The sequence below is a fragment of the Protopterus annectens genome, chromosome 3.part0 (assembly GCF_019279795.1).
Source record: "Protopterus annectens isolate FY-2018-M chromosome 3.part0, PAN1.0, whole genome shotgun sequence".
Taxonomy (NCBI): domain Eukaryota; kingdom Metazoa; phylum Chordata; order Ceratodontiformes; family Protopteridae; genus Protopterus; species Protopterus annectens.
The window spans coordinates 1923751900-1923778149 of record NC_056731.1 but is presented as its reverse complement, the minus strand read 5'-3'; the positions used below and the strand labels follow the sequence as shown (position 1 = coordinate 1923778149).

General features: G+C 43.8%; 1 protein-coding gene and 2 non-coding genes across 3 annotated transcripts in view; all 3 read right to left on the bottom strand.

Annotated features, from left to right (window-relative positions):
• TBRG4 (transforming growth factor beta regulator 4) overlaps nucleotides 1-26250 on the bottom strand; it is a 1565288-nt gene that overhangs the window by 1016728 nt on the left and 522310 nt on the right. The window lies entirely within an intron of this gene.
• Nucleotides 12640-12774, bottom strand: LOC122797495. The gene has a single exon (XR_006364172.1). It is a non-coding gene; the product is annotated as a small nucleolar RNA SNORA5 (small nucleolar RNA).
• LOC122797497 lies at nucleotides 14079-14213 on the bottom strand. The gene has a single exon (XR_006364174.1). It is a non-coding gene; the product is annotated as a small nucleolar RNA SNORA5 (small nucleolar RNA).

The following is a 26250-nucleotide window of genomic DNA, read 5'->3' as shown; positions in this document are numbered from 1 at the left end:
TTGGCCAGTCTGGAGCTATTAGAATCACTTTTGGCTGTTCTGCCCTGATCTTCAGTAAAACCTTGGACATTAATGGGATTGGTGGGAAGGCATAGATTTTTCGGGCTTTCCAGCTGAATGAAAGAGTCCACCTTCCATGCTTGTGGATGGTATGTCCTTGTGCAAAAAATTTCCAGTTGATGATTGTGGGGTGAGGCGAACAGATCTATCTCGGGCCTTCCCCATGTCTGTGTTATGAGTAAAAAGATGTCTGGGTGCAGCATCCATTCGTGTGCATCCATGGTAGTTCTGCTTAAGCTGTCTGCCAGAGTATTGTCTTTCCCTGGCACGAACTGGGCCTGTAGTTGTATATTGAGTTTCAAACAAAGATCCCATAGATTCATAGCCAGTCTGCATAGAGGGTAGGAATACGTGCCTCCTTGCTTGTTTATGTACTACATGACTGTGGTGTTGTCTGTCCTTATTAGCAGGTGGCCTTGTTGAAGGAAAGGTTTGAAAGCCTCAATTGCATGTATCACTGCCAACATTTCCTTTTGGTTTATGTGCATTTGCAGCTGTCCTTGAGACCATAGCCCTTGGATACATTTGTCCTCCATGTGTGCTCCCCAACCTCGGTCTGAAGCGTCCGTGGTGATGGTTTGATTTGCTTTTGGTTTGACGAAGGGCAACCCTCTGTTTGTCTGGCAGGCTAGAGCCCACCACAGGAATTCCTTCTGAAGGCAAGGTATGATTGGAATCAGAGTTTCTAAGCTGTGACTGTGCTGAGTCCATACACTCCTTAGGTACCACTGCAATCTTCTCATATGTAGCCTGGCTTGTGGGATCAGTATTATGCAGGATGCCATGACACCCAGGGCCTGCAGGATTTTCCTTGCAGTTAGCCGAGTTTGTCTTGTCAGATTCTTGAAGTAATCTGGAAGTTGTTTCTGTTTTTCTTCTGTGAGAAATGCCATTTGGGTGGTTGTATCCAGATCTGCACCCAAAAAGGTTATCCTTTGGGATGGCACAAGTCTTGATTTTTGGATGTTGACTGGGTATCCCAAGGCCTGTAGTAGCTGGATGGCATAGTCCAAGTCCTTTAACAATTTTGTCTTGCTGTCCGCTTGTATCAGGCAGTCGTCCAGATATGGGTAGATTTGAATCCCCTGAAGTCTGCAGTGTGCAATTACTGATGCCAGGCATTTTGTGAACACTCTGGGCGCAGTAGATAAGCCAAATGGCAATGCTGAGAATTGATAATGCTCTGATCCTGCAAGAAATCTGTGGTGTCTTCTGCAACTTTGTCGAATGGGGACATGCAGGTATGCCTCCTTGAGATCTAGAGTCACCAGCCAAGACTCCTTGCCCAGCATGGGAAGAAGCTGCTGTAGGGTCAGCATCTTGAATTTCGGCACAATGAGGTAAGTGTTCAGTGCGGACAGATCGAGAATAGGCCTCCATTGATTTTCTTTTCTTGGTACAAGGAATAGCCTTGAATAAAAACCTTGGCCTTGTTCTGAGTGAGGAACCTTCTCTATGGCTTTCATTTGTAGTAATTTGGTGATTTGCTTCAAAGCCTCTGCCCTCTGATTTGGTGGCAGGTCTGGCATTCCTTGTCTTTTTGGCAATGTGTGGAAATGGAACCTGTATCCTTTGTCTATTATTTGCAGCGTCCATGAGTCCCTTGAAATGTAATGCCAATTTTCTGAAAATAAAGAAAGCTTTCCGCCCAATGGTGCTTCTAATTGAGCCCTGGTCGGCGGGGTCAAAATTAAGTCATTGTGTTTGTCCTGGTGTAGCAGATGTTGTTGCTGTACCTGCACCACCTTCTCTGGTTGGGTGGCTGCCACTGACGGCCTCTGTAGTGGCCTCTAGCTTGCCCCCTGCCTCTGGTACGCCTGTTCCTTCCTCTCTGTGATCTGTCTGAGTCTGGAAAGGACCAATTCTTACTAGGCCAATTTCTGCTGAATCTCGGTGGTTGTACCTGCAGGAAGTCCTTGACTGTTTGCACAGATTTTGCCTTTTCTTCAAACTTCTTTAAGACCTCCTGGGCCGTGGAACCAAATAATTTTTGTTTTTCCATTGGAGCATCCAGGAGCTTAGCTTTAACATGGTCCGGTAGAGAGTGCTCCTTCAACCAGGCATGCCTTCGTATAACTGCCCCTGTCATTGCTGACCTACATGAAGCTTCCAGTGCATCATAGCCACATTGCAGAAAATGGTTGCTAACCTGCTGTGAGTTATGTACCAGATCCTGAAGAGATTTTCGGTCAAGGGGCTCAGAGGAGGAAAGTTTCTTATACAATTCATCTAACAGATACTCTTGGTACTGAATCATATGGAATTGGCAATTTAATGCCCTCATAGAGAGAGTTGTGGAAGTATAAACTTTCATTCCCCATCGCTCTAAAGCTCTAGATTCCCTTTCAGAAGGTAAAGGATTTTTAGCAGTGGCAGCTGCAACCCCTTAGGGCCCTGTGAAATGGTTTCTGGGTCTGCAGTGTGGGCCTTGTACAGGTGAAAATGAGAATCCGGAACCCTGTAGTACCTATCAGATTTGGCAGGAGCCGGAGGTAGAGAATCAGGGGCTGTACTAGCATCAGAGTACACAACATCAATAACATTCAAAACAGGAGGTATAGCCAAAGGCCTATGCTGAGGTAAATGTAAAAAGGTCCTTAATCTTTTTCTGGAATCCGAAAATTCCTGGCCCTGCCATTGGAAATGTTCTCTCATAGAATGCAGTGTCTCACCAAAAGAAAACTCTTCAGGAGGGGAGGCCGAAGGAATGGATTCTTCAGCATCAGAATCCTCATAGGCCGAATAAGCCTCCTGCTGGTGCTCTGACAACACAGATTCATCCGTAGACTCATCTGAAGAGTGGGGGTCAGAGGGCTCAACCCTGGGCCTTTTGTCTGGAGGTGGAAGAGAGCCCCTGTCCGGGTGATGCTAAGAACCTCTAATTAAGGAGATAAGGTCCTCTGCTAGGCTTAGAATTTGAGTGCTGGTGGAAGGCCTCTGAGAGGTAGACTTGGGAGGCAAAGCTTTGGCAAGTTTGGCAGCTTTAGCCCTAGAGAGCCTCCGAGGCCGAGGTAGTCGGTTGTAAGGATTCGGTAACAGGAAGCACCGAGGACTCAGTTTCAGCCGAAACAGAGACACTCACGGTAGGCCGGGCCGAGGTTTCAGCCGAAACTGCGGGCCGCGAGGGTCGGTCCTTGACCTTCCATTTTTTAACTACATGTAAAGTCGGAGTATCCGATGGCATTATGTATGCAAAGTTAGCCCCAAAGTATTCCTCTGCAAACTCCGACCGACTCCTAAGCGTTCGTCGGTTGAAGGAAGCACAGGCAGAGCAGGCTGAGACGTCGTGGTCTGGGCCTAAGCAAGGGAGACAGTAAGAGTGGAAGTCCTTATGAGGTATTTGTTTCCCACAAGTTAAACAATTATTTACTTTATCTGACATCGGCTGAGGCAAGAAAGAGTCCCCAACGGGGTACTTAGCTTTTTCAAAGTCTTCGGTAGCTGAATCAAAGGAGCTGGCCGACCAGCACTTGCGAACTGCTTCTGCTTCGGGCACCGCGCGGCAAGAAAGACTGAGGAAAGTGGCGTCGGCTGATGCTTTTGTACCCCAGACGCTCTGACGTCGGGGAAAGTGCGACATCAGCCGAGGCCGGACCCAGGCTTTGGAATCCGGCCGACCGAAGGGCTGCCTGAGGCAGGACAACCCATATGTTATGACTTCAGATGCATCCTTGAAGGACATCCAGCAATGAAGTCAGCTGTCACAATGACGCCATCACAAAATACTGCTGTAATGTTCCCTTAAGGTTTTTTTTTTCCACATAACCATAACTTGTGTGTAGAAAAGAAAGTCATAAATCCAAAAATGAGTGAAGCTTCTAGCCTACATACCCTGAATGACTGGTGTAAAAACACTATTGCATTGGAAGGTAAATCCACTATGCAATGGTCACAAGACTGAGAAATACTGCTAAAACTTCCCAAAGAAAGTCACACAGGTAGCCATTCGCTGTAAGAATGACTTCTAACAGGAATTTAAGACAGCTGGCTAAATGATAAAATCTAATGCAAATACAACTAGCAACTAAGAAAAAATCTGTTTCCCAAATGAACACAAAAACCATAGGTACAGTCACAAAACTAATGCACTTTATGTATTTTACCAAAAACTTTTAAAATGTAACAAGTTTTGTTTTAGAGAACAATACCCAGGTATTAATTTTACCTGGAGTGTGTTGTTAACAAGTTGATGAGTGTGAGAAAATTTGTTTTATTGCGACTGACTTAATTTTAACAGGAAGTGATATAATAAAATGTACTTGCATTTCCTGTCAGTGAGATTTGAAAATGAACTGTTTGGTGTACTGAATCAATCTGATGAAGTCTTTAATGAAGACAAAAGTGCTCAAATTCTATGTTTCATAAAATTAATGCAGTTGTGTTGGTTTGGAATCCTTCTGTGAACCACCTCCGAAGTGTTTTTTTTTTTTTTTGTGGTTATAGGTTTCCCAAATAGGAAACAAACTTGCTAGGGATGGAGGAAATAAATGTACTACTGCCCAATTAAGACAGACACCATAAATAATCATTTTTTGAGCAGAAAAAACACTCCCTTCAGTACAATCCATGGGAAATTGCAGTAACTGGATGTCCACTCTGAGTACAGATAAACCCCTCTCCCTGCTCAGAACATTAGCTAAATGCATGCCTAAAGGCAGAATAATTCACAACATTTTCAATTACTTCCTAGAGGGAAGATTACAAACAACTGTTCCAAGATTACTGGCAGGTGACTTCCCTCCCAATCCTCAGTTTGAAAAGCCCTGAATAATGGGAGGAGATCACCCAAACAGCAGAGGTAATGAAAAAAAACTCATAGCCCATGGTGTCCCCTGAAGGCCTACAGGAGATTCAAGGCCACAGACTTGGAGCACACAAAAACAAGTAGAAGAGTTACTGGTTTCTACCCAGAAGGGTTTTTGGTTTTTCCTCTCTCTCTCTCTTCACCTCCTTCAGGCCACTCAAGATAAAGAAGGCATGCACACTCTTCGGAAGAAGGATGGTGGAAACCTATCCTGAAGCAGTAATTATTCTACTCAAATACCTATTGTTAAAACTGTACTCTCACAACTCTGTTATGCTGCCTGCAAGGATCTGTGCAGCATTATTATTAACCATCTACAGAAACAGTACTAGAATACATCAGTGGTGTGATGATGGCCCATGCTGTCACGAGCAAAAATGCAGCAGCAGAAAACCTACCCTGCTCCTGGACTAAAAGCCCACATTGAAATCCCTACAAAATGTAAAGACAATAGTCCAGTAGCTGGTTTGCACATATTTTGGGCTTAAATGTTTTAAAGAAAAATGTTATTGCCCTGTAGTGAACTTTCACATTGTCTCCAGTACTTTCATCAGCCAGCTACTTAGCGTTTGTATGTTTACAGATGCACCTCGTTGGGTTGCCCACAGTGCACTTCTGCAGTGCGAGTCTGCTTTCAACCTTTTCTCAATTTCTCTGTTTAGACTATTTGAAGTCCTTTGTTCTTAAAACATAGATCGAACAAGTTTATGTACAATGAAAAGTGCAATATCCTCTCTTGCCTCTTACGAAGACTGAGACCGAATACAGATTTGCATGGTCTGACACAGTGCCAACTCTGACATCACTTCAGGCATAAAGGAAGGATCAGTTCAAATGATCACCCCATCTCTAGTGACCACAGACCACAGCTCTACACATATAATATCCAGAAGTTCACAAATCCTTGTGGTGTCACACAAACCAAGATTTTTCAAGACAAGAACCTGGGTGTCACAGAAAAGAACAGTTTTGTACCTACCATAAATGCAGATGTTAGAGTGCTAATACAGCTGCAGTCATAACAGATGGGTTCTCCTGCCGTCAGGCGGGTCCTCGGTCGGCCGAATTCCAAAGTCTAGGTCCGGCGTCGGTTGTCGTCGCTTCTTCCCTGACGTCAGTGCGACAGGGGTATAAAGGAACCAGCAGACGCCATTTTCTTCAGTTTTTCTTGCCCCGGATGTCAGGTGCCCCCAGAAGGAAGGCAATACATAAATTTGTGTAATAATGCAGTGCAATATAATCAAAATACAGTAGTTGCAAGCAAATACATCATAAATGAATACCCCAATCAGGTTGTATGAGGATGTGTTAGGCTATAGGCCTGTCCCAAGAGGGGAAGGAGGGAGGGAAACCTGGACTGCGGCTGTATTAGCACTCGAACATCTACATTTATGGTAGGTACAAAACTGTACTATGTTCATCGTGCATACAGCTGCAGTCAAAACAGATGGGTAGAATCCCAAAGCTAAGAAAGGGGTGGTAGGCACTAGGTGGGACTAGGAGGAGCCAAAATACCCTGCAAGACTGCAGTGGCAAAGCCTGCTCTAGATTTGGAGTATAATGGTAGGTTGTAGTGCTTGGAGAAGGTATGCACAGAACTCCAAGTGGCTGCTTCCAAAATATCCTTGGTAGGAACTCCTCTGAGGAAAGCTGCAGAGGTGGCTGTAGCCCTGGTGGAATGAATTCTAATGCCTGTAGGTACAGTTTTGCCATGAAAGGAATAGCAAAATCGTTTGCAGTGGGCTATCCATTTTGAGATTGTCTGTTTGGAAATTGGTTTTCCTTGAGCTCCTACCGCATAGGCCACAAAGAGCTGTTCTGATTTTCTGAAAGGCTTTGTTCTGTCCAAATAACGCAGTTGTCTGTGGATGTCCAAGGAATGTAGTAATCTTCTCCCCTTTGTTTTGAGGATTAGGGTAAAAAGTAGGTAAATGTATGGCCTGATTTAAAGCTACCCTGGATACCACTTTAGGCATAAAGGATGGGTTGGTTCGTAAGGAAACTCTGTCCTGATGGAAGATGATAAAAGGCTGGACAGCCGTGAGAGCCTGTAGTTCTGAAACTCTACGAGCTGAGGTGATAGCCAGAAGGAAAGCTGTTTTCCAGGACAAATATTGCAAATCTGATGAGGCATCTGGCTCAAAGGGAGGCAAGGTCAGTTTTTCCAGAATGAAATTAAGATCCCAAGCAGGTATTGGTTGTTTCCTTGGAGGTCTTAAATTCTTAGCCCCTCTGAGGAACTGTCTTAAGAGAGGGTGAGAGAATAAAGGTGGATCAGTGTTGTATTCTGCAGAAATGGCTGAGGCATGGATTTTGATGGAGGAGAAAGAAAGTCCACTGCTTAGCAGTTCAGCCAAATATTGTAGTATTTGAGGTAAATTCAGTTTTCCAGAATCCTGGCCCTTTTTCTCATTCCAGACACAAAAACGTTTCCATTTTGCGGAGTAAGCTTTCTATTTGATGGCCTTCTGGCCTCCAAAATGACATCCTGCACCTCCTTGGAGAGTAGGGCCTGTTGTGATGCTAAAAAATCTTCCATGCGGCTAGACTGAGTGTTTTTAGCTGACTGTGAAGAGTTTTGAAGCTTTGCTGAGTCAGAAGAAGAGGCATTAGAGGCAGGGTCCATGGTGGCGAATGTGTCAGGCTCCTCAGGAGTGGGTACCAGTGTTGCCTTGGCCAGTCCGGAGCAATGAGAATCATCTTTGGTCTGTCTGCTCTGGTTTTCAATAGAACTTTGGGCAGCAGAGGAAGAGGTGGGAAGGCATAAACTGTCATTGATGTCCAACTGAAAGAGAGAGCGTCCACTCTCCAGGCCTTTGGATGGAAGATCCTTGAGCAGAATTTTGTCAATTGATGACTTTTGTGGGAGGCAAAGAGATCTATGTCTGGCCTTCCCCATTCTTGGATTATTTCTGTAAAAACTTTTGGATGCAATTGCCATTCGTGTGGATCTGTCATATTCCTGCTTAGGTTGTCTGCCAGCGTGTTTTCCTTGCCTGGCAAGTACTGTGCTTGTAGCTCCATTTGTAAGTCCATGGCCATGTTCCAAAGTGACATGGCGAGTCTGCATAAAGGGTAAGAATGTGTTCCTCCCTGTTTGTTTATGTACCACATAACTGTGGTGTTGTCCGTTTTTATCAATAGTTGACCTGGTTGTAGAAGGTCCTTGAAAGCTATAATAGCATTTATTACTGCTAGCATTTCTTTTTGATTGATGTGTAGGTGCTTTTCTTTTTGGGACCATTTGCCCTGAATGCACCGATCTGTCATGTGCGCCCCCCAGGCGTAGTCCGAGGCGTCTGTTGTGATGACTTGATTTGCTTGAGGCTTGCTGAATGGAAGACCTGTGTTTGTTTGACATGCTTGAGCCCACCACAGACATTCCTTTTGCAGACATGGAATTAGTGGTATTATTGTTTCCAAACTGTGGCTGTGTTGAGACCATATGTTTTTCAGGTACCATTGTAGTTTCCTCATATGCAGCTTTGCACATGGGATTAGTAAGATGCAAGATGCCATGAATCCCAGAGCCTGCAGGATTTTCCTTGCAGTCAGCCTGGTGCAATCTGCTAGTGCTCTGAAGTATTGAATTAGTTGCCCCTGCTTCTCTGGCGTGAGGTAGGCCATCTGGGTGTTTGTGTCCAAATTGGCACCCAGGAAAATTATCTTCGAGAGGGTATTAGCCTTGATTTCTTTTTTGTTGACTGTGTATCCCAGAGAGTTCAACAACATTATTACATAAGCCAGATGTTTCAGAAGAATGTGCTTGCTGTCCACTTGGATCAGGCAGTCGTCCAAATAGGGGTATATTTGTATCCCTTGAAGTCTGCAGTAGGCAATTACTGATGGCAGGCATTTCGTAAATACTCTGGGCGCAGTAGATAAGCCAAAGGGCAATGCAAAGAATTGATAATGGGTTGAACCTGCAAGAAACCTGAGGTACCTTCTGCAATTTTGTCTGATTGGGACATGCAGGTATGCCTCCTTGAGGTCCAATGTTACCAGCCAAAACTCCTTGCCCAGCATGGGAAGAAGTTGCTGTAGAGTGAGCATCTTGAATTTTGGTACGAGTAGAAATGCGTTTAGGATGGATAAGTCCAAAATAGGTCTCCAATCTTTTCCCTTCCTTGGCACCAGAAATAGCCTGGAATAAAAACCTTGACCTTGTTCGTGCGTAGGTACCTCTTGAATAGCTTTCATGTTTATGAGATCTATAATTTGCCTTTGTGCCTCTGCCCTTTGACTGTGTGGCAGGTTTGGCATGCCTCTCATTTTTGGAAGAGTGTGAAAATGGAATTTGTAGCCTCTGTTTATAATGTCCAGGATCCATTTGTCCTTTGTGACAATATGCCAATTTTTTGAAAATAATGCCAGCTTTCCTCCTAAGGGGGCTGCCATTTGAAACTTGGTTGGCATGCAGAGGGGAAAGTCATTGGGTTTGCTTTCTGAAAGATTGTGAGTTATCCTCACCACCTCTTTGTGTAGGAGCTTGCCATTGTCTGCCTCTAAACAATCCTTGGGATTGTCCTCTGCCCCTCGGGCGCCTGTATCTGCCTCTTTGTGGTCTGTCCGTGGCAGGAAAGGACCAGTTTTTGGAAGGCCAATTTCTACTAAACGTGGGGTTGTACCTGTAGAAATTCTTTCACAGTTTGCATTGATTTAGCCTTTTCCTCCATTTTCCTTAACACCTCCTCAGCATTAGCACCAAACAGTACATCCTTTTGAAGAGGGGCGTCTAGTAATTTAGCTTTTACATGATCAGGCAAGGCTTGTTCCTTGAGCCAGGCATGCCTACGTATGACTGATCCTGTAACAGCAGCTCTACATGAGGCCTCTAAAGCATCAAAACCACATTGTAAGGTATGCTTACCCACTTGTTCTGCACTATGCATCAAATCCTGCAACACCTTCAAGTCTGGTTGTTCAGGTTGTGACATTTTACTTTTCAATTGTGATAACAAAAACTGTTGGTATTTTAGCATATGAAATTGACAGTTTAAGGCCCTCATGGATAAGGTAGCAGAGGTATATACTTTTTTCCCCCACCTTTCTAAGGATCTGGAGTCTCTCTCGGAAGATAATGGATTTTTAGCAATGGAGGCCTCAACTCCCTTGGGGCCCTGTGAGATGGTTTCTGGGTCAGCAGCATGGCTTTTGTATAGAAATTAGTGTGTCAGGAACCCTGTAATACCTGTCAGGTTTAACTGGAGCTGGAGGTAGTGAGTCCGGGTTAAGGCAAGCCTCTGAGTAAACATCATCTAGGATGTCCAAGACAGGAGGTATAGCCAGAGGCCTGTGCTGAGGTAGCAAGAGAAATTCCCTGAGCCTTTTCTTGGAATCTGAATAATCTTGGCCTTCCCAGTGGAAGTGTTCCCTTAAGGTATGCAAAGTTTCCCCAAATGAGTAATCCTCTGGGGGACAGAAGGGATGGACTCCTCCGCATCAGAGTCTTCAAAAGGGGAGTAAGAATGTTCCTGATCATCAGAATGCTCTGAAATAATGGAGCCCTGATCAGAGGAGGGGGAATCTTCCTCAACTCTGGGCCTTTTTGCCTGGTGGGGGCTGAGAACCTCTGATAAGAGTAATTAAATCCTCAGCCATTTTAAGCATCTGTTTCTTAGGCATGGGGCCTGGAGATGGGCCCTGTGTAGCTGGTCTCTTAGAGTGCAAGGTTGCTTTAGACTTTGTGAAAGCCTTGGAGAAAGAAGAGGAAGGTCTGAAGACACCTTGAGTGGAGGTGGACCTGTCCACATTCTGAGATTCAACGCCAAGAGTGGCTTCGGTATCTGTAGCCGGGGTGTGGGCAGAGGAGCCTGCGACCTCGGGCACAGGAGACACAGTCAAAGAAGTGTCGTCGGTAGCCAGGGGCTGTGTAGGCGCCTCGCTGAGAACCGGACCACGTGTAGTCGGCTTTGGCGTGGTGTCGGTTGAGGCCGCGGACCTCGTGTGTCGGTCCTTGTCTTTGCGTTTTTTAGACAAAACTGGAGTCGGAGTATCCGACGACATAGTATAGTTAAATGCTTTCCCAAAATAATGCTGGGCGAACTCCACCCGACGCTTAATAGTGCGTTTGTTGAATGTTGCACAAAAGCGACAGACCGAGACGTCGTGGTCTGGGCCTAAACAAGGTATTCAGAGGGAATGGAAATCCTTATGCGGTATTTGCTTCCCACAAGAAATACAATTATTAACTTTGTCCGACATCGGTCTGAGGCAAGAAAAGTTTCCCCAACGGGGGTACTTAGCTTTTAAGAAGACTTCGGTTTCCAAATTTTCATAATCTCAGGAGCTGGCCGACCGGCACTTGCGAACTGATTCTGCTTCGGGCACCGCGCGGCAAGAAAGACTGAAGAAAATGGCGTCGGCTGATTCCTTTATACCCCTGTCGCACTGACGTCCGGGAAGAAGCGACGACAACCGACGCCAGACCTAGACTTTGGAATTCGGCCGACCGAGGACCCGCCTGACGACAGGAGAACCCATCTGTTATGACTGCAGCTGTATGCACGATGAACATCACTGGGCTCAAAAGGAAATGTTTATTTTTTTCCAAACAAATTTTGGACTGAAGGAGGTAGCAAAAGATTCTCTCTGTTGGGCTGAGATGAAAGACTTCTTTAAAGAACTATTTCACAACAGACAGTGGAAAATGGAGGCCAAGGTAAGATGAGACACAATGACTTGTATAAAGGTAGAGAACATAGCATAGTAAAAAAAAGTCCCTTAAATACAACAAAACAGTCTATAAACAGTAGCATTTGTAATGAGAAGGGTGAAGAACTGAGGAAGCTGCAGTGGTTTCTCCTTGATCAGCTTAACTAGAGGGAAGAACTGTGACTACCTTGTTCATACAGTGGCCAAGAATACAACTTTTGCTTTGTCCTTCATCACCTTTTGCTGATACTGCAGATTAATATAATGGATATAAAAACATACAGGAGTGACTCTGTCACTTTCCATCCCTTTTTTCTGTCAGCTAGTAATTACCTTGTAACAAAAACAATGTACCTCTGAGGGTGCCAACATCATTCTCTAAAAGACATTGCAAACCACTGTCCCTTTATAAAAAGGTTGAATGTTGACCGGCCACCAAGGTTGGATCTGACCAGAATGGCTGTTGAGTGCAATTTCAAACACCACATCCAACAGCAATTTCAGTGCCCCTTCAACATGTAGGAGTAACAGTAACAGTAAGCCCTACAATATATACAACATCCAGACAAATGTCTTCCACAAAACTGCTAGAATACAGCATCAATGTGCAAAACTGTCACAGAAGTATTAAGAGATTCATATACAGACAGCACTGGTCATTCATTAGTTTCAGAAATATGGAGCTAGTTAATTTTAGTACAGGTCCTCAGCTCTCTCCTTCATTAAGCAACAATACATCTACCTTTTACATACAGCAAACAGTAAAATGCAAACCTTCTAAAACGGCTGAGATACCCAAAACCCTCTCAATAAGAATAATTCAGATTATGTCTGTATCCCACTACAAGATACACAAACAAAACAAATTTAATGTTAATATATGTAAACATACTGAAATAAGTCCTCCTCATACCTGAAAAGGGAACAGAGCAATCCGCCATCCGGTTAACTTATATAAAATTAAAAGGAACTTGCAGAAGTTAGGTGTACCACTAAAGACACCTTCAATGTGCTCACCCGAAAGATAATCCAGCAGAAAACCTAGGCCTCAATACAGTACCCTCTTCTACACTACTCTGCAGTAAGACTGTCCAGTGGAACTCCAGAAAACTACTAAGTAAATATGTTTGTAGAATCATGCTTATCCCCAGCACCCAGAGATAAGGATCTAGGGCCCACGAACTACAAATTTACTGTAGCAGCCATTAAGCCAGTAAGCACCATGGAAATGTACACCTGAATTTGACATGACTGCATTGTCCTGCAAAATATCTAACAGGCAGAAATAAATGACTAGTAAAACCTTTACAGATTACAGACTCAGTTATTCCAAAACACTGAGTCTTGTGATCATTCTATCCCTTCCATTATCTTCCATCATTCAGTTACTCTTTTCTCCAAGAGGGACATAATGTCCTGAAGTAAATTTGCTGATACCTATCCAGTCATCTAGTCTATGTCCAAAGGAAGATAGTGAGTATTCCTGCTCAACATGCAGAGGTTTATTTCAAAGGTTTGGAAGGTGCAGAGTTATGAACTTCTCACTCCAGGGCTGCCACTTTTCTCTGTTGTGCAAACAGGACCAAGACCACACCCCTTGCACCACCCTAGCCACACCATCCTCCACCTACATTCCAACCCATTTTGTGACATCAACGAGTATGTCAATATTACGGAGAATGCCTTCTTTTGTTTTTTCTTTCTTTCTTTTCTAGTCTCAGACTTCAGAGCATTACACTGGAGAAGTTTTTTTTAAAAAATAAGTTAAGCTGTGAATATTTTTTTTACAAACTCAGGCACTCTTTTTTTTTTGCAGATAAACAGAATACCAGAGTTTGTACAATGTTTTTAGACTACGGGACAATTAAGTCCAATTTCAAGAGTCTGTAAAAATATTAGACAGGTGGCAATGCTAACGTGTGCATCTATACACACAAATATTATATTACATACATAAATACACAAACACACACACCAGGCCTGTATAAATGTTGGGGAAATGACGACAGTCTAAATCACAATGTCATACCCCTCATTCCCAATACAGAATTCCGTAACTCTGTAAAAATAAAGAACCGCGCCTTAATCCCAGCAAACAATATTACTTCCTGTAAGAAATGTTACCCTATCATTTACTATATTTTGTGGGGTGTAGCTTCAAAAAACACTTATTCCGCATTTCTCAGACAAAATCTAGGTCGACGATTCTGGTCTTTTAACCAAGCATTACAGAACCTTTAAAAAATTTAAATATCTTTAAAGTTTATAACACAAGTCAACAACAGTGGAATTTCCAGATGTGAACAAACACTGCAACGCACAAGAAGTCAATGACTCTCTCTTTAACAATCTTTTAGATGGCATGAACAAGTAAACACAATGGCCAATAATTCTGAGGGCTACTAGAAGCAAGTTTGCTAAACAAGTGTGCAATTCATTCCTCAGCAAACACTTAAAACACACAGATTAGTAAGACTGTCACTTAACTTCTTCAGGCAGATTATTAAAATTCTGACCAAATACGAAACTGACACAGTATTGCTGCAGCCTGACCTAGAAAACATGTCTACAGAAGTTTACTTATCCCCAGCACCCAAAAATGTGGATACAGGGCCCACGACTGTAAGTTTACTGTAGCAACCATTTAGGCCAGTAAGTACCATGGAAAAGTACCTCTGAATTTGACAAGGCTGCGTTACGCTACAAGAAGTTCAAAACAAGTGAATGACTACCTCAAACTTTAAGTTGTTCACTTTAGAAAATTCTTCTTTTACCAATATATTTAGCAATATAAACCACTAAACCGAGGCCTGTTAACATGTAGCAACAATAATGCTTTCCTCCACTTACCAAATACCCTATAAAATATTATATAATAAAAATATTCTGTTTATCTGCAAAAAGTGCCTGAGTTTGTAAAAAAATATTCACAGCTTAACTTATTTTATAAAAAAAACTTCTCCAGTGTAATGCTCTGAAGTCTGAGACTATAGAAGACAGACTGCAGTTTTAAACTCTCAAATGGCAAGCTAACACTGAACGAGTTTGCAAAAGCATTTGTAAAATAATACCTTAGAGGTGGGTAGCACAGTCCAGCATGCAATAATCACATGCAACTCACCCTGCATTACAATAGTGAGAAATGCTGTCATAATGAGCCAGAATCCAAAGATTAAGCTGTCCCACTGGGCCAACATCTGCAGTAGTTTCCCTCAACAAAATGCTGGAAGTACATTTCTCAAAGTCAACAAGAATAAGCCAAACTGCTGTCAGGATAAAGGGAATGATGATGCAACAGATACTAGAAGTATGGGACAAGATATACAACAGGTTACCACACACCCTTTAAAATGTTTTAAAAATGCCATCCAACCTCTAGCCAGACTGCTACTAAGCTGTTTGTTAACACTATGCGCCACTCATTACAGCAGTCACTCTCCAGCATGTTGTCTTTTGGGCTTTTCCCGGTTAGGGGTCGCCACAGCAGAACTCCGGTCCACTAATGATTGACAGTAGATTTTTATGGTGCCAAGTTGCCAGCCCAACACCCAACCTTCAGCGAAGGCACACCCATTCACGCATGTCTTTCAGAGGCCACTCGACCGCGGGGAGGACATGCGGACTCCACACAAAAGGCACTCCAGCCAAGAATTGAACAGGAGAATATCCTCAAAAGCAAAAATGGAGATTTTTAGGCTGTCCAAGCAATCAGGGGGCAATGGAGATCTCCACTTCAGATCAGACTACGGACCAGGTATTCAGTTAATGAATGAAGCCCATTCCTACACCTTTTTAGGCGATGTCCTGTCAGACTTTACATGTTTTAAAACTGTGGTCTTCACCTAGACAGAACAAAGTCTATGGTAGCTCCTATATGGAACTTGTCCACCACAGTCATATCTCCCTTTCTTACACAAATCCTAGAAATGCAACAGTGCTAATCTATACAGCTACAAAATTAGGGAAGAAAAAGGTTCCCTAATGCAGTACTTATCTGTTCTGAACTCCAAAACTGACTGACCATATGGAAGACAGAACAATCTAAATGTAATGAGAAAGCACAACACATCTGCATTCATGAAATGCAGCATAAAGGTTCTAAAATTCCACAGCCAAATCTCATTATTATACTGCCAATCTAGAAAGTACACCATACCGAGGGGGAAGGCTAGAATACTTGTGTAAAACCTTACCATAACCATAGATGTCCTTCTCTTCTATGTTGTAGTATTCTTTAGATATGTGTTGTATTCCACCCAAAGACCAAACGTTTGGCCTGTATACAAAAGCTTAGAGCCACTGCCTGTACGTGGGATGTTGAACAAAGGCACAAACAAAATGTCAGCCATAAAAGGGATGTCCGCACGTACAATCTTCAGAATAAGAAAGCACCATGAGGAAGGGAGTCCAAAGGGAGAATAAGGAGATCATCTTAGGAAAGAGCAAGTTGTGGGGGGAAAGGTGGGAGGAATAGAATACTGCAACATAGAAACGAAGAACATCTATGGTTATGGTAAGATTTTACACAACTATTTTATGTTCCTCTATTCAATGTTGCAGTATTCTTAACATACGAGAGAGTGCAAAAGCTGAAAGGGAACCCAGGGAGGAGGAGGACAGAGTAGGAGAAAACTAAGAGGAAGCATTTTCCAAGAATCCATGCAGAACTGCCCTAGCAAATCCTATCCTGGATCTAGAAACAGTATCCAATCTGTACTGTTTCATAAAGGTATGAACAGCTGACCAGGTGGCAGCTTCCAGGATGGAATAAGCATCTAGACCTTTAAAGATGGCCCCTGAAGATACAACTGCTCTAGTGGAATGGGCCTTAACAGACACCAATACGGACTTCCCCATGGAACTCAGAGCAAAACAATAGCCTTAGAGATCCATGTGGAAATAGTTTGTTTGGACATACGCAAACCCACAGCCTGGGATGAAAGGACACAAAAACTTGGACAGACCTCTTGACTGACTTAGTCTTGCCAAGATAAAATTTGAGTTGCCTTTGCACATCTAAGGTATGTAAAATCCTCTCACTGGGGGATTAAGGCAAAAGGAAGAAGGCAGGCAACTGGACTGACTGACTACGACAACTCATTCACCACTTTAAGCAAGAAAGTTGGGTTAGTTTTCATCAAGGATACTCTGTACCTGTGAAAGAACAAAAAAGGCAGCAAAGCCATCAATCCATGAAATTCAGAAACCCTCCTAGCAGAGGTTAAGGCTACAAGAAGCATAGCTTTCCATGTGCAAAACTTTAGGGAGGCATAAGCTGCTGGTTCAAAAGGGGCCTACGTACGTTCTTCCAACATATAGTTAAGATTCCAAGGAGGAGTAACCGATTTTCTGAGGGGTCTTAAATGTAGGATGCCTTTAAGTAAAGGCTCAACTTCTAACCTGGAAGCCAAGGGTGGAGTCAAAGGCAAACAAGCAGATAAACCAGAAAGTACAGTTGTGTACACTTACCACAAATGTAGATGTTAGAGTGTGTATTCACTGTTGCAGTCATCACACTTTGGTTATCTGCCTGCAAGTAGCCTTCAAGTCGGCCAGAATACCAGAGACTTGGGATTTCGACATCGGATGCTGTCACTTCATCCATGACATCAGGTCGTCAGGGGTATAAAACATGCAGCCGATGCCATTACATCAGTTTTTCTTACCCCAGATGTCAGGAGCCCCCAAAATAGGAAGCAATCAAATGGTGTGGAACACCTCCAGTAAAAAGTAAATACCATTTCCATAAGATATGGCCAAAAAAGAGGATAAGTAGAAAGTATAGAAAGACAGGGGGCTGGAGGGAGGGTAACCAGGACTGCAACAGTGAATACACTCGAACATCTACATTTATGGTACATGTACACAACTGTACTATGTTCTTCGAGTTTCATTGTTGCAGCCATCACACCTGGGTTGAGTCCCAAAGCTGGGGAAGTGTGGAGGCAGTCAAGAAGTAGTAGGGCTGGCTAGCAGGCCTTGCAAAACTGCTGTGGCAAATCCAGCTCTGGATTTAGAAAAGATAGGTAAGGGGTAATGTTTGGTGAAGGTGTGTACAGAACTCCAGGTTGCAGCTTCCACGATGTCCCTGGTGTGGACTCCCCTGAGAAAAGCTATAGAGGTTGAGGTAGCCCAAGTGGAATGAGGCCTAATCCTGTGTGGGGTAGGTCTTCCATGGTGTTTGTAGCAGAAATGGATGCAGTGTGCTATCCATTTAGAAATGGTTTGTTTCGAAATGGCCTTGCCCTCTGCCCCTGTAGCAAAGCTGACTAGCAGCTGGTCAGATTTTCTGAAAGGTTTAGTCCTGTCAAGGTAGAACCTGAGCGGTCTATGCAGATCCAAGGAGTGCAGGATCCTTTCCCCGTTATTCTGAGGATTAGGAAAAAAGGTTGGCAAATGAATGGATTGGTTTTAAGCCACACTGGATACCACCTTGGGCATAAAAGGTGGGTTAGTCCTGAGGGAAACCCTGTACGCATGGAAGATAATGAAGGGTTCCACAGCCATAAGTGCCTGTAACTCAGGCACTCTTCTTGCTGAAGTGATGGCTAGCAGTAAGGCTGTTTTCCAAGAGAGGAATTTTAACTCTGCTGTAGCAGCAGGCTCAAAACGGAAAAGCGTGATCTTCTCTAGTACAAAGTTAAGGTCCCCGGGCAGGAGTGTTGCTCTCTCCTTGGGGGGGTCTTAAATTGTTTGCTCCTCTCAGGAACTTTTTGATCAGAGGGTGAGAGAAGAGGGGTGGCTCAATATAGTACTGAGCCGAGATGGCAGAGGCATGAATCTTAACTGATGAGAAGGATAGGCCTTTGTGGAGCAGCTCTGCTAGGTAATCAAGGATTTGAGGCAAGAAGGGCATGGCTGTGTCTTTCCCTTGAGACTGGCTCCAAGAACAGTATCTATTCCACTTTTCTCAATAGGATTTCCTAGTACTGGGCCTCCTGGCCTCAAGGATAATATCCAGCACCTGTCTGCTGAGGGTTGCTGGCGATGTATTCATACGTAGGTACTAGGCTATCTGCCCGAGGGCATTTATAAGCCTAGCCAGAGTGTGTCAGCTTTCGCCGCCCCATTGACTAATTAACTGAGCCTCTATCAAGAAGAGCCAATGAAGTGATCCCAGGGGTGTAGTTTCTGTTACCCATCCACTCAACATTTCTCTTGAAGAGTGTTAGTGAGGGGCTCTGCCTAATGTAGTTAGGAATTTTGTTCCAAAGCATGGGGAGTCCACAGGAATCTATCCCTCCAGCATGTTCTATTTATTGTTGTGGTGAGGTTTCGCTCACTAGAGCGAGTGGCTCGCAATGACTTGGATTTCTTTAGGTGGAGCATTTCCATCAATTCTGAGTTGGACATGGCTTTGCAAGTCAGGCAGAGATCACCTCTGAGTAAGCGATATGCGGCTGAGTACAGCTGTTGTTTTTCCAGACAGGCTGCTTAGGACATAAGTTTTGAGGCCAGTAATCCTCTTGGTGAGGTACTTTTGTGGTCTTTCAAGCTGTTGGAAGTGTCCCAAATGGGGCATTGTACTCTATGATGGGTCTGATGAGTGACGAGTACAGGGGCACTATAACTTCTTTATTTCTAGATGTGAACCCTTTAGTAATTAGATGAGCCACATAGAAGGATTTCCTAACTACTTTGGCAATATGATTGTCAAAGAAGAGATTACTATCTACCCGAGTCCCCAGATCTCTTATTACCTCTTCTGTATTAAGGGGGCTGCCACCTATGTGGTAATTCATGGGTGTTTTGTTTTCCCAAATGGGATGACTATGCATTTTTTGGCATTTAGCTTGAGACCATGACTTTGACACCAGGTGTCCGTCTCAGTAAGGCCCTTTTGGAGAATGTCCGTGTCAGCCGGACAGTCAATTATGCCTCCCAGTTTGCAGTCATCTGAGAACTTGGTTAGCCATAGTCCTCCTTCTGAGAAGTATATGCCAAACAGTAAGGGTCCCAGGACCGAGCCTTGTAGGACACCACTTGTGACTGGCTTAGTCTAAGACCTGGAGCCCGCTATTCTTACCGTGTGAGTTCTGTCTGTAAGCCAGTTGGCAACCCATCTCGTGACGTAGGGGTTTATGTTCAGGCTAGTGAGTTTTTCTATAACTCTCAAATGGGGAATGGTGTCAAAAGCCTTGGCGAGGTCAAGGTAGGCTGTGTGAACTACCTTCCCCTCACCTATGGCCTTGGTGACTGTCTCGAAGAAGTCAACCAGGTTTAGTAGGCATGATCTGCCCTTAAAGCCGAACTGGGTCAGTTCAAGTGTGTGGAGGTTCCCAATGTCTTTGTTAATGAGTTCCATGATGATGCACTCCATAGCCTTGCAGACCAGGCTAGTCAGGCTTATGGGGTAATAGTTACCAGGGTCAGTTGTGGCCCCTCCTTTGTGGAGCGGAATAACCGTTGCTGTGCGCCATTCTATGGGCACGTAGCCTGTGGAGAAGCGGAGGTTAAACAGTGTGTTTAGGTGGGGGGTTAGTTCATTCTGTAGTTTGTGCAAGACGCAGCCTGGGACACCATCTGGCCCCATTGACACTGTGCTTTTGGCTTCTGAAAGGGCTGTTTTCACCTGTGCATCTTTGATTTCCAGGACATTACACATTTCGGGTATTGGTGTGAGCCCTTCTAGGGGTGAGAGTAGGTGAAGTTTGCACTGAATCTATCTGCCAGGATATTGGCAATATCAGTGAGTTCAGTCTGTTTTGTGCTATTTTGCACTAGCTCAGAGCATATCTGCGAGTTGCCACTTAGATTCTTGACATAGCTAAAGGTGGCTTTGTGGTTATCTTTCAAATCCTTGGCTATTTTTCTTTTGAAGTTAGCCTTGGAGGATTTTATGAGGGACCTTAGTTTCTTTCAGGGATGTCTTTCCTTCTTGGGATTTGCCTTTTTTCTGAACTAGTTTCCTCCTCCTATTGTATAGCCTGTTTATGGCAGGGGTCCACCAGACTGGTTTCCTTCTCTTATGGGAGTGAGTCTTGGTTTTGCTAGGGATGGCACGATCCATGCATCCTTGTAGGTGATCGCATACCTCTCAACCTGGAAACATCAAAAATCTGGACAAAGCCTATGAAAAAATAGGTACAAATCTTTTTATTTATTTTTTTTTTATTTAACATTTGTTGACCGGGAAAGTCCGACTAGGTTCCACAGATCCTGTTTTCAGCGGAGGCCCGGGGAGAAATGCTCCAGAATCTGTATGCTGATTAACATCTAATTTGCATACATAATGATGTAACCCCACCCACTCCAAAGGAATTGTGGGATGCCAACTTTCAAACGCAAACTGAAGAACAGACAACCGAAATATGGCACCAGAGTCCCCTGCAGCCATTCCAATGTCCCATTACCTGGCTATTCTGTCCCATTTACCATAAACACTAATGTGTGCATATTGCTTTACTTCTGCAATTATTTGTATTTTATTTTTACATTTTGCAGCACAAGAATGCACAAACACTAACAGACATCTGCTAAACAAAGCAGTACTGTCTCACAATGAAAATAGACTTGGCATTAAAACTTCTCTGCCCTTGAAACTCACATTCATTGAAACCTCACATTCATTGAAACCCACACCACATCCAAAGAAAAAGCATCTAGCCAGTGGTGGATAAAGATTATCTTTGGGCTGTTTTCAAATCACTGGCCCCTTGCACACAAGGCAAGAAACATACATGTGTTATTTTCTTTGATACACCTTCCTGACTTTATTAAGTTATATTCCTTGTATAATACAGCACACTTGTTAGACAGAGTGCATTTTAAATTTGTTTGAACATTTTTACAATATGTTGTACTGTAGGCAATGAAAGAAAATGACGGCACCAATTATGACAAAACTGCCCAATTCAGAACATTTACATCATAAAAGTCTACTTCCACACCCACACTATAAAGAGAATGACAGTAGTGTAAGCCATAGGCATCTTGCACAGCTTCTCACACTTATTTTCAATTTTAGTTTTTTTTTTTTGGGGGGGGGGGGCTCTCAACCTTTTAGCAGAAAAAACCTGGACAAAGCTAATAATGGGGGAATACAAATTGTGTTCTCACTTCTCACCATAGCTCTCAGGTGTTTTAAATGGGGGCATTTTCTCACACACAAACACACACCTCTTTCTAAAGAAGAAGGTGAAATATGCATGTATAACACAAGGAAGTGCTTACCCCTGCAGAAATATGTGCTACAACATAAACTGCTTAACCCTACCTGAACCCACAAAAGAAATAAGTAGCTTAACGCAGTTTCTCTACACAAATAACTCAATGCAGCGATAGTTTCCTGAATTAATTACCCACAAAAGGAATAACTTAACCTTGCCATTATTGGAATTTGAGTTTCTTTCCACATAAGAAAAATCAATGCAGCAGCGATAGTTGAACACAGACATAGCAGCCGGTTTCCTGAATTACCGTTTCTCACTCCACAATCCACATAAGAAAAATCAATGCAGCAGTGATAGCTGAACACAGACATAGCAGCCGGTTTCCTGAATTACAGTCCGTTTCTCACTCCACATAAGAAATAAAGTGCTTTAACGAACTGCCCTACCTGAACCCACAAAAGAAATAAGTAGCTTAACTCAGTTTCTCTCCACAAATAAATCAATGCAGCAGCGGTAGTTGAACACACAGACACAGCAGCCGGTTTTACCCACAAAAGAAATAAATAGCTTAACCCTACTGTTAGTGGAGTTTCTCGCCACATAAGAAAAATAAATGCAGCAGCGATAGTTGAACACACAGACATAGCAGCCGGTTTCCTGAATTACCATTTCTCACCCCACAAGAAAAGAAATCACTGCAGCTGTTTTAGGACAGGAAGGAATCCGTTGCCGTTTCTCTCACCAGCACCACCTAAGAAAAATAAGTACAACATAGGAAGTGCTTAACCCTGCAGTTACCTGAAATTAAATTACCCACAAAAGAAAAAGTACAACAGTATAAGGAAGCGCTTAACCCTGCTGTTACCGGAATTGGATGTACCCACACTGGACTGATCCTAACACACATAGGAAGCCGTGCAATACTGGCGTTTCACTCCACATAAGAAAATAAATCAATGCAGCACTTAAGCAATAGGTAAACAAACTTATTTATTTATTTATTTATTGCCTTACCTAGGAAAAGATCCAACTCTGCTGCTTCAAGTTCAGTTGAATATTGCCTCCTGAAGTTGATGTCATCGCTTACACCCCGCAAGCAATGACGTCGGGAACAAATAAAAAAAAAAAAGGGGGGGGGGAGTCGGAAATTAAAGGGGCCATTCGGGAATTCGTGGCACCCCAATATTTTGCCCTCAAAACTAGTATTTACCGAGGAATTCGGTATAGATGAGAAGTATGGGTGCTCATAGAGTGCATTTGTAAAGGTTCTTGCATCTTGGACACCATTATCCTTTAGCATAGGGGCTGTGAAACTTACCACCTCTGTCTTAAGAAAGGTGAAGTTTGCTACAGAAAAGTTTTTCACTGTGGTTTCCTTGGTTGGAGGTGGTGGTGTGGTGTGGACATCCAGAGTGATTAATTTATGGTCTGATCTAACCAGTGACGGGATGACCTCTGGTGTGGAACACCTGTCGCAATAGTTGATGATGACTAGGTCCAATATGTTTTCACTTCTGGTAGGGGAGTTTACCAGATGATCCAGGGCATTTGAGTTGATAAATTCCAGGAAGTGCTGGACCTGGGGGTTTGTACTAGAGTAGTTTTCCCAGTTAACGGTAGGGTAATTGAAATTGCCGAATATCGGGGTGTTCGGTAGGACCTTCATGTTTTCCAGTGTGTCCAGAAAGACGGAGTGGTGGTCCTGGGTCATGGAGGGTGATCTGTAGCAGGCCACAATTTGCATTGCAGATTTGCCTGATGTTAGTTGCTCACAGATGATCGCTGAGGTATCATGCTGTGCCACTATCCTGGAGGTGTAAGTATCCTTGATGAATATGGATACAACCCCTCCTTTTGTGTTTCGGTCCATGTTCTGTGGCCAAAATGTGTGGTATGAGTTGTAGCCCAGTAGTATTGGGGTGCTCTGTGGGGCCTTGAACCAGGTTTCAGTTACTGCACAGATGTCACTGTTCTCCATACTGAGGAGTGCTTCGAGCGCGTGCATTTTGAGATTTAAACTCCTGGAGTTGAGTAGCATAACCCTCGTTTTTTTTATTTGTGCCGTTTACGGAGGTGGGTTTGACTTTTGATCCTTGCCTAAAAAGAGCACTATGGGGGCACAGCAAGAGCCTTGGCCAGTATTCGAAAGCCTAGGGGTGACAGGTGCAAGCAGTCTCTTGCGAAGCAACGAGGCTTGTCGAGCATGTCGTCCCAGGCTGACAGACACTGGATCCCCTTTGTCAGACACTGGATCCCCTTTGAATGACACCAGAAGCTTAGCCAATTGTTGAAATTGTTCATTTTTTCTTTATACTGCGGTATCATTCTTGGTGAGGCAGGATGCTACTCAGGGTCAGGGTCATACCCGCCTGGGCTACATGATCAGAGAGCACTTCCATGTCTCTTCATGTAGTCCAGGGAGGTACGTTTCAGGTCATTCACACCAACATGAACAATGACACAGTCATACTTGTACTTCTTATTTAGGGAATAAGCCAGGTTGTTAGGTTCATGGTTTGCAGCTGAGGATGCAAAATCTGTTCCTCCTGCTGGGACAGCAGAGAGGGGTCTGCTGTAGGTGCCAGGTGGCACTGCTGTCAGACTGCATAGGAGTGGGTACCAGTGCTGGCATGGCCAGTCTGGTGCAATAAGGACTGTCCTTGGCTATCCTGTTTGATCTTGAGGAGTACTTTTGGAAGGAGGGGCAGAGGGGGAAAGATATAGATTGAGAGTTGTTTCCATGTGAAGGATAGGGCATCCACTTTCCAAGCTTGGCTGTGGGGAATTCTGGGGCAAAATTTGTTTAGTTGATAGTTTTGTGGGAATGCAAAGAGGTCCACCTCTGGTGTCCCCCACCTGTGTATTAGAAGTTTGAACGAGTTTGGTTCCAGTTTCTACTTGTGTGGGTCCATTAGATTTCTGCTTAAGTCATCTGCCAGAGAATTTTGTTTGCCTGGCAGGAATTGAGCTTGCAGGTGCACTTGGTTGCTTAAGGCTGTGTTCCACAGAGCCATGGGTAGGAGTGAGTCCCCCTCTGCTTGTTTATGTACCACATAACCGTGGTGTTGTCTGTCTATCAGGAGTTGTCCTGGCAGGATAAGGTATTTGAAGGCTGTCCATGCATTCTGTACGGCTAACATTTCTTTTTGATTGATATGCAGGTGAATTTCTCCTGGGCTCCATTTGCCTTGAATACATCTGCCTGCCATGTGAGCCCCCCATGCATAGTCTGATGCGTCTGTTGGCAGAGTTTGTAAGGAATGGGTTGTAAGAAAGGGAGTCCCTTGTTGTGATTGCAAGCCTCTGCCCACCAAAGGCACTCTGTCCTTAGGCAAAGAATGAAAGGATTCACTGCTTCCATGTCCTGGGAATGTTGACACCAGAGACTTTTTAAGTACCACTGAAGTTTCCTCATATGAAGTCCTGCATATGGAATAAGTAGAATACATGAGGCCATGAACCCTAGGGCTTGCAGAATTTTTCTTGCAGATAGCTGAGTTTGGGTAGCCAGTAGTTTGAAATAAGTTGTCAAATAAACCTGTTTTTCTGGAGTTAGGAATGCCATCTGGAAAGTTGTGTTCAAGCTTGCTTCCAGGAATACAATCTTTTGGCTGGGTACCAGATGTGATTTATTTTCGTTGATGGTATACCCCAGAGAAGATATGAATCTCTTTACAAATGCCAGGTGCTGAAGTAGCAATTCATGACTGTCTGCCTGAATCAGGCAGTCGTCCAAGTATGGGTAAATTTGACTATTTCTCTGCCTGCAGTAAGCAATGGCTGGAGCCAGGCACTTTGTGAATACCCTGGGTGCAGTACATAAGCCAAATAGAAGAGCAGAGAACTGATAGTGCATAGAGCATGCCCTGAAACATAGATATTTCCTGCAAGATTCCCTTATGGGGATGTGCAGATAAGCTTCTTTTAAATCTAGGGTGACTAGCCAGAAGTCCTTGGCTAGCATAGGAAGGAGCTGCTGGAGTGTAAGCAATTTGAATTTTGGTACCACCAGGAAGGTGTTTAGGGTTGACAGATTCAGAATAGGGGACCAAGAGTTCTCTTTCCTGGGCACCAGGAACAGCCTCGAGTAGAAACCCTGTCCCCTTTGCTCTGTTGGTACAGGTTGAATAGCCCTGAGATTGAGAATAGAAAGTACTTGCTTTTGGGCCTCTGTCCACTGGTTTGGAGGAAGGTCTGGCAAACCGCTTGGAGTTGGCAGAGAGTGGAAATAGAATCTGTATCCCTGTCATACAATGTTTAAGACTCATCGGTCCTGGGTAATATACTCCCAGTTTTTTGCATGCAGGGCGGGTTTTCCTCCTACAGGTTCAATTACTTTGGCATGGCTGGGAAGGATTAAGGACAAGTCATTGTGAACTTTTCCCATGGGGGGTGGCTTACCACTCCCAGTTTTTGAGGAGGGAGCAGTCCATTGTTTGGATTTGTGCATAGCCTGAGACTGCAGTCTTTGTGGTCTGCTGCCCTTGGGTTTGGGCTGAGAAGGTCTGGATGGGACTGGAAAGGACCAGTTTTTGAAGGCCAATGTCTACAGAATCTAGGTGGCTGTACCTGTAAGAAATATTTAACGGTTTGCATGGATTTAACTTTTTCCTCCATCAT